The 7,500-nt window shown below is 36.7% G+C and overlaps 1 protein-coding gene across 4 annotated transcripts in view; it reads left to right on the top strand.

Moving 5' to 3' along the window:
* The first annotated feature begins 4,539 nt into the window (after positions 1–4,539).
* The window catches only part of LOC106872584 (vigilin), a 64,935-nt gene continuing 61,974 nt past the window's right edge, over positions 4,540–7,500 (top strand). Inside the window, exon 1 of one of the 4 annotated variants that reach the window (XM_089342608.1) lies at positions 4,540–4,660. The gene's annotated coding sequence lies outside the window, so the exon portion shown is untranslated. Of the gene's footprint in view, positions 4,661–5,665; positions 6,119–7,500 lie in introns of those variants that run through there. The other 3 variants (XM_089342606.1, XM_089342609.1, XM_089342607.1) reach the window with 3 other exon arrangements.

Here is a 7,500-nt window from a genome sequence, read left to right on the forward strand (position 1 = left end):
GACACGGTATGAATGTTTGGCTCAGTCTGTCCAAGACCCTGGAGTTGTCTGCGCAAATGTCTGACACCATCAAATAGTAAGAAGAAGGCACATGTCACTCAGCTGCTTCCAGCATTCTGTGACTGATTACTGCCAAAAGTGGCCTTTTATATGCTACAAGAAGATTCTAGAAGATCAAATCTCACAATGGCCTGATACTGACTGGTTGCCTAATAGGCCAATCAAGTGAAACTATTGTAGTGCAGTCATGGTATCTGACCAGTTACTTGGGAGTTAAGTTTCAAATCACCCCTACAATGCCATGAAGTAGTTTGTTCCTGCTATATAATGTCTTGACAGTAGGCTACATCTGTTCCACCTGATGGCTACTGTCCATTCAAGTCACATGACCATAAGCAGCATGGTTGATTCTCCTACATGCATCATCTAAGACAAGCCAAAGGGGGAAGCTACATGCTAGAAATTCCACACAAATCACAAAATTTCACGCAAATCACAAAATTTCACACAAATCACAAAATTTCACACAAATCACAAAATTCCACACAAATCACAAAATTCCACACAAATCACAAAATTCCACACAAATCACAAAATTTCACACAAATCACAAAATTCCACACAAATCACAAAATTTCACGCAAATCACAAAATTCCACACAAATCACAAAATTTCACGCAAATCACAAAATTCCACACAAATCACAAAATTCCACGCAAATCACAAAATTTCACGCAAGTCACAAAATTCCACACAAATCACAAAATTTCACGCAAATCACAAAATTCCACACAAATCACAAAATTCCACACAAATCACAAAATTCCACACAAATCACAAAATTCCACAAATCACAAAATTCCACACAAATCACAAAATTTCACGCAAATCACACCCTACACGAAAAATGATCGGGTGGTGAAAGCCTGACTGCTTTTCATCATTGATCTGCTGGTCAGCACAAATGTCCTTGCTATGACTGGCAAAGACAGAAGCATAGCTGCATGGTTAAGAGGTTTGCTTGGCAGTTGCATAGCTTCAAGTTCAGTTCTACTGTATAACACATGGAAAGTGTCTTCAACCATCACCCAAACTCTGCCAAAGCTTTCAGAGTGGATTTGGTAAAGAACTGGTTAGAATGTTATTGTCAGTTTCATGCTGAACGTTGCCATTAGGCAACTGATAAAATGCAATCAATACTCTCATCTCCATACCACCATGGTTATCCAACAAACAAGTCAGAAATTAGTTGGCCCCAATTTTGGCACCAATTCCTACTGGAACATAGAAAAAAAGAGCTTAGATAGAGACAGCAAATCATCTCCCCCAAGCTTTTTACAGTTCTGCCATTTTACCCCCCTCGAGGGGAATTTTTTTTTATCAACCCCTGCAAAGGATGAGAGGCAACGTTGACCATGGAAGGATTTTGAACCTGTAGCTCAGAGACTCATAAGAAATACCTCAATAAATCTATCCAATGCTCTAAAAACTAAGCCAATTTACTACTTGTGTGTGTGTGTGTGTGTGTTTATGCACATACATACATATGCATGCATATCCTATTATAAATTTTAGTGATGTTTCTCTATCTGTTACATTTTTATGTTCGTTAACTCCTCCTAAACTGTTGGTGCAAGGTAAATGAAACTCAAACCAGCAACTCCCCTAATCCCAGGGAATGTCCTAAGGGGGTCTATTTTTTTAAAGGGCCACCTAATTGGCTCCACCCCTATTTTTACTGTATCTTAAATTAAATACACAGCATTGGCGACCAAATTGGAACAATGACAATGAATTCTCAAGGAGTATCGTAAGGAGATTCAATTTCTGAAGGGCCGCTTAAATAGGGCCCCACTGACACCCCCTAATTTTACTACATTTACTTTACTCCTACGCTTATTGATTCAACTATGATCAGCATCAGTGCTTTGCACATTTGCAGAAATAAGTTTGGGCCTTCTAAATACCTTCACGTACATTCAAATCGAGACAAAGAGTTATAACAGGTACGTTTCGAGCGTGGTAGTGTGGATATTTATATTTTGTAGTCTTATGAAACTTATGTCTAGTATATTAAATGTATATGTACATACATGATCATAAACATGCACACAAATGCACATATTTATAAACATATGTATGTAAATACACACACACATATATACACTCACACACAATTTCTATTATTTTAAAATAGAAAATTAAATAAATCAATGTGTTTATATACGTATATGTTTGTATTTACATGTATACATATATGTGTTTTTGTGTGTGTGTGTGTGTATGTGTGTGTGTGTTTTGTCTCAATAAATTTCCAGTGTCACTGATGTTCAATTAGTGACGTTTATTTACGTCTGCCATAAATAAAACAACCTAAAACCTGACAAGTTTTTTGACATTTAAAGATCAGAGGAGTAATAAATGAATAAGATACAGAGCAAAGCTAGGATTGTTAAGAGGAAGGGCATCCAACCATAGATTACAGCTGAAGTAGGGCTGCTTTAAGAACCACGAAGGCCAAAGAAAAATGGGTGGAAAACTGATGATGATCACATATACACGCATATAAGTGGAGGCACTCCACCTGACCCACTCTCCATATTCTTTCTTAAAATCACTTTCTATCTTAAAGTGAAGGCATTTGGCTTTGTTGTTTGGGTATTTCGCTCACAATTTTAAGGTTGTGAGTTTGATTCCCAGCAGCATGTTTTGTCCGACATTTTATTTCATGTTCCTCCAGCCCATTCAGCTGGCAAAAGTGAATTGTACCTGTAATTCATAGGGGCCAGCCTTGTCATATTCTGTGTCATGCCGAATCTCCTAGAGAACTATGTTAAGGGTATGTATGTCTGTGGGGTACTCAGCCACTTGCACATTAATTTCATTGTAACTGATGAAGACACATTTTGTTTTTCCTATCTAGAGATGCTTTCACAAATTGTCACCACCATTTCACAGGAAACGAATTTCCTTAAATGTCCCGGTGGCCCTCTGGAAGTTATAGATAATTTTTGCTACTTAATTAGCTGTGTAATTGAAAGTGTAATTTCAAGAGTATGAAAAGAATGGAGAAAGTTGAGAGAGCTTTTACCTCTGTTGGCAACCAACAGTTTCTCTCTTCAAGTGAAGGGAAGATTGTATGATGCATGGGTACAAACTGCGATGCTGTATGGTAGTGAGACATGGTCCCTAAATATAGGGGACATGCAAAGGTTAGAGAGAAACAAAGCTGGTATGCTCCATTAGAGTAAGATGTCAGTGTGCATGTGCAACAGAGCATTGGTGTATTGAGAGAGAAATTGGGCATAAGAGGAATTATATGCTGTATGCAAGAGAGGAGGCTGCACTGGCTTGGTCATGTGATGCAGATGGATGAGGAAAGTTGCATAAAGAATTGCCAATCACTTAAAGTGGGGACGAGTTGTGAAAGAGGGAGACCCAGGAAAACATGGGACGAAGTACTGAAGGCTGATCTCAAAATGCTAAACCTTATGAAGGAGATGACAGAGGATCAAGACATGTTGCACATTGCTGTTCTCAAGAAGACCTGCCCACCACAACAGAATTGAGATCCTAAAACCAAGGTGCCACGTAAAAAGCATTAGTGTGGGTGCTGGTGCCATGTAAAAAGCACTGGTAATGGTGCTACATAAAAGCACCCAGTACACTTCATGGAGTGGTTGGCATTACAAGGGCACCCAGCTGTAGAAACCAAACCGAAACAGGCAATGGAACTTGGTGTGACCCCTGGTCTTGCCAGTTCCTGTCAAGCCAGTCAAGCCATTCTAGCATGGAGAACAGACGTTAAATGTTGAGGAGTATGAAGATTTTTATCTTCTTTTCAGCTACTCCTGCCTATTAAATAATATTTAATGCAGGGTAGCCATGTACCTCTTTTATAGCAAGACAGCTTTGTTCTTGTCTTACCTATTACTTGGTGATCTTATTGGTATCGGTGCCACATAATAAGCACGCACTCTCACTCTGTAAGCTGTAGAAACGATGCCAAAACAGACAATGGAATTTGAGGCAGCCCATCACATCCTGTCAAACTGTCCAACCCATGCCAGCATGGAAAACAGACATTCAATGATGACTATATCTTTGCTTTTTTTTTTCTTTTTCTTTTACTCGTTTCATTCATTAGACTATGGCCATGCTGGAGTACTGCCATGAAGAATTTTTAGTACAAATAAACCCTAGTATTTATTTCTAAAAACCTTGTACTTATTCTATTGGTCTGTTTTGCCGAACCGCTACATTACGAGGATGTAAACACACCAACACCTGCTGTCAAGCAGTGGTTAAGGAAAACATAGAACGAAGACACACATATATATACACACAAAAGGCTTCTTTCAGTTTCCATCTACCAAATGAATTCACAAGGCCTTAGCCCGTGGCTTTTGTAGCAGACACTTGCCAGAAGTGTCACAGGGCGATTGTATATATAATTTAATGTGTGTGTAAATGTTGGCATTATACTCAGTCGTTTTGGGTTTTCAAAACGTGTGGAATAGGAAATCTCGCACTAGAACAATGAGAGTTGGTAATAGGAAGAGCGTCCGGGTGTAAAATCCTGTCTTTTAAGTACGTCTCCGTCCATGCCATGTCAACATGAAAAAGCAGACAATAAGCGAAATGAGAATATATATTTATGTAAGTAAATATATTTTGCTCACAAAAGTATTTTTTTGAGAAATAGTTTCATTGTGATAAAACCTTCCGTTGACAATTTAAGTTCTGCTACCTAAATATTTACCCATGTCACATACCTATTGGGTGCGTGTATGAATGTGTGTGTGTATATATATAGTTTTTTTATATACGTACATTTGTTAGTATATAAAGCTCTGTCTGTCAGTCTGTCTGTCTGTCTGTTTGTCTCTCTCTCTCTCTCTATATATATATATATATGTATACATATATAATTATATATACATAGACACACATGTATATTTATATATTTGTGTGTGTCTGTCTAAGTTTATCAAAGATCAGTAACTGTATTAATCAAATCGGCAAACACCAAACAAACAGAATCGATCAAGTCCTTTTCGTTATTAAAAGAGTATTTCTTTTTCTCCGTCTCCGCCCCAATATGTGAGGTGGTGATGGCTCTGTGTGTGTGTGTGTGTGTGTCTACACTCACTCACCGCTCCCCCTCGTTCTCTCATTGTGCTAAACTGTCAAGATATTTTTTATTTATTTATTTGCTTTACCCATTTCTTCTGACACTCTAGCAAGTCTTTGTCACACGTGGCTCCTAGCAAATGTGGACGTCAACACAGAGGAGACGGCGGCCTCTTTTGCTCCAATAATAGAGGAAATAGTTTCTCAAGAACACACACGTCTAATATATATATATATATATATATAGAATATGTAACACACACACACATATATGTATATAGTACATTAGACTTTGATGTATTTTACAGTTAATGTTTCTTGCTTTTTTTTAAATTTTGTTCGGTGCCTTCCTAGAAGAACTAAAATATAATGGTAATTATTATTGACTCAAACTTTGAGAACGAGAATCAGTCATAAGAAAAAAATATCTTGCCATAGCGACACGAGCGTTTATGTTACGGCTTCACTGATTGGCTGAAAGTTTCTGTTACCTTGTTTGTTACTTTCTCTTCTGGGGGGAAAAATATCGGGAAAAAAGGGGTCAATTCTTGATGCAAGCAGCCATCTACGAGACATTTTATACGACTAAAAAAAAAAAAAAAAAAATAAAATAAGCATTTGTGTGGCGTGAGGAGAGAGAGAGAGGGGATTTACCAAGGGAAAGCCATACCAATACACATATTTGGCACACACATTGCTGTATGTATATATAAATATATACACATAGATATACATACACACACACATATATATATACATACATACACACATACATACACATATATAATATATACATGTATATATATACACACTATTATGACGTAGGTGATTGCATTAGCCAATCAGAAGACCCTTTCATTCGTATCTGAGTGTAATAACATGTGCGCAGGCGGAGAGAGTCTGTTCTCTTTCTAACCGGGGTACGTATAAAACGTTGGACGGTAGCTATTGTTGCCTGCTGGTAGGGAAAACACTTTGCTCACCGTACTTCCAATTTCTTTGATTTTTAACATTCGTCACCATTTTCTCTAATAATGTCTCTGCCATTGTTTCCTCTAGCTTTTTTTCTCTTTTTCTTTTCATTTCTATTGACTCATCTAACGATCGCTTTTCTCATTGACGGGAGATCGCTTCCCGTCTAACCATCTCCCTCCCTTTAATCATCATCTGACGTTTCTCTTCTACTGCTCTTGTCCCTCTCCTAGTTTTTCTGTATACGTGTATGGCTTACAAGAAGCCCGAAGAAGAAGAAAAAAAAAATAACGATCTAGTTTATACACATATACACTGACATGTATAGATACATGTATGTAGTTTGTGTGTGTGTGTATATATATAATATGTATGTATACATATATAGTTTGTATAATATATAATATGTACATGCGTATATACACATATATAGACATACCTATATATGTATGTACATGCCTGTGTGTGTGTGTTCAGCTTTGAAAGCCATCCACGTAGTGATCACATGTGAAATGTTACATTGATTGTATAATTGTATTAATGTAACCTACCAGATTCTTTCGTGTCTAATTCTAGATGTTCACAAATCGTTCTCAGACAGTCGTTTCCTATACTTTAAATACATATATATATATCTATATATTTAAAATTCTTAGTATCGTTATTTTTGGATGTGTTCAACATCATTTTCCCCTCACAATCTGTCGTTTCTCCTTCAAAATATGTTGGCCAATAAGCCGTATGTCAGTCTTGTAATGCCTTAAATAAATATTTCGGCTGATTGTTGTATGTATATATGTATATGTAAAGATATGCAACATTGTTTTAATTTAGTCAGATTGTTTGCCATGTAACTTGACTAGGGTCTATTATCTTTCGTTCCTTTCTCCCATTCTCTATAATCACATGAAATTGAGATTTTTTTAATGACCTTTGCCCTTATTTCGTGATTATAAATATATATATATATATATATATGATAGATAAAGGTTGTGTCTTCTGTACACTACCTGTGTTTTTAGTAGAACCACATTTAGACACGCGAAAAGGGGTGGGTAATGATCTGCTCTTTTATCTGGACGCACTGTCGTTTAATTTAACCTTATAATTAAATTAACCACTTGCTCGCTTGTTGTCTCCATTCATTAGTTGGTCTGTCTGTCTGTCTGTTAGTTTGTAATACGGAAAAAAAAAAGAAGATAATTAATGCTTGAATGTATTTTTTCATTCATATCTGGAGTCCCTTTTACGAAATCACCACCACTTTCCTATATATATGTATACATACATATATATATATATTTTATACATACACGTCCCTTAATTAACTATCCCATTTTTGTTGATATCGTTATTTCGTAATCATGTTTAATTTGATGTTATTAGGGCAAATG

Source organism: Octopus bimaculoides, chromosome 26 (genome assembly GCF_046866305.1).
Source record: "Octopus bimaculoides isolate indiv1 chromosome 26, ASM4686630v1, whole genome shotgun sequence".
NCBI classification, from domain to species: Eukaryota; Metazoa; Mollusca; class Cephalopoda; order Octopoda; family Octopodidae; genus Octopus; species Octopus bimaculoides.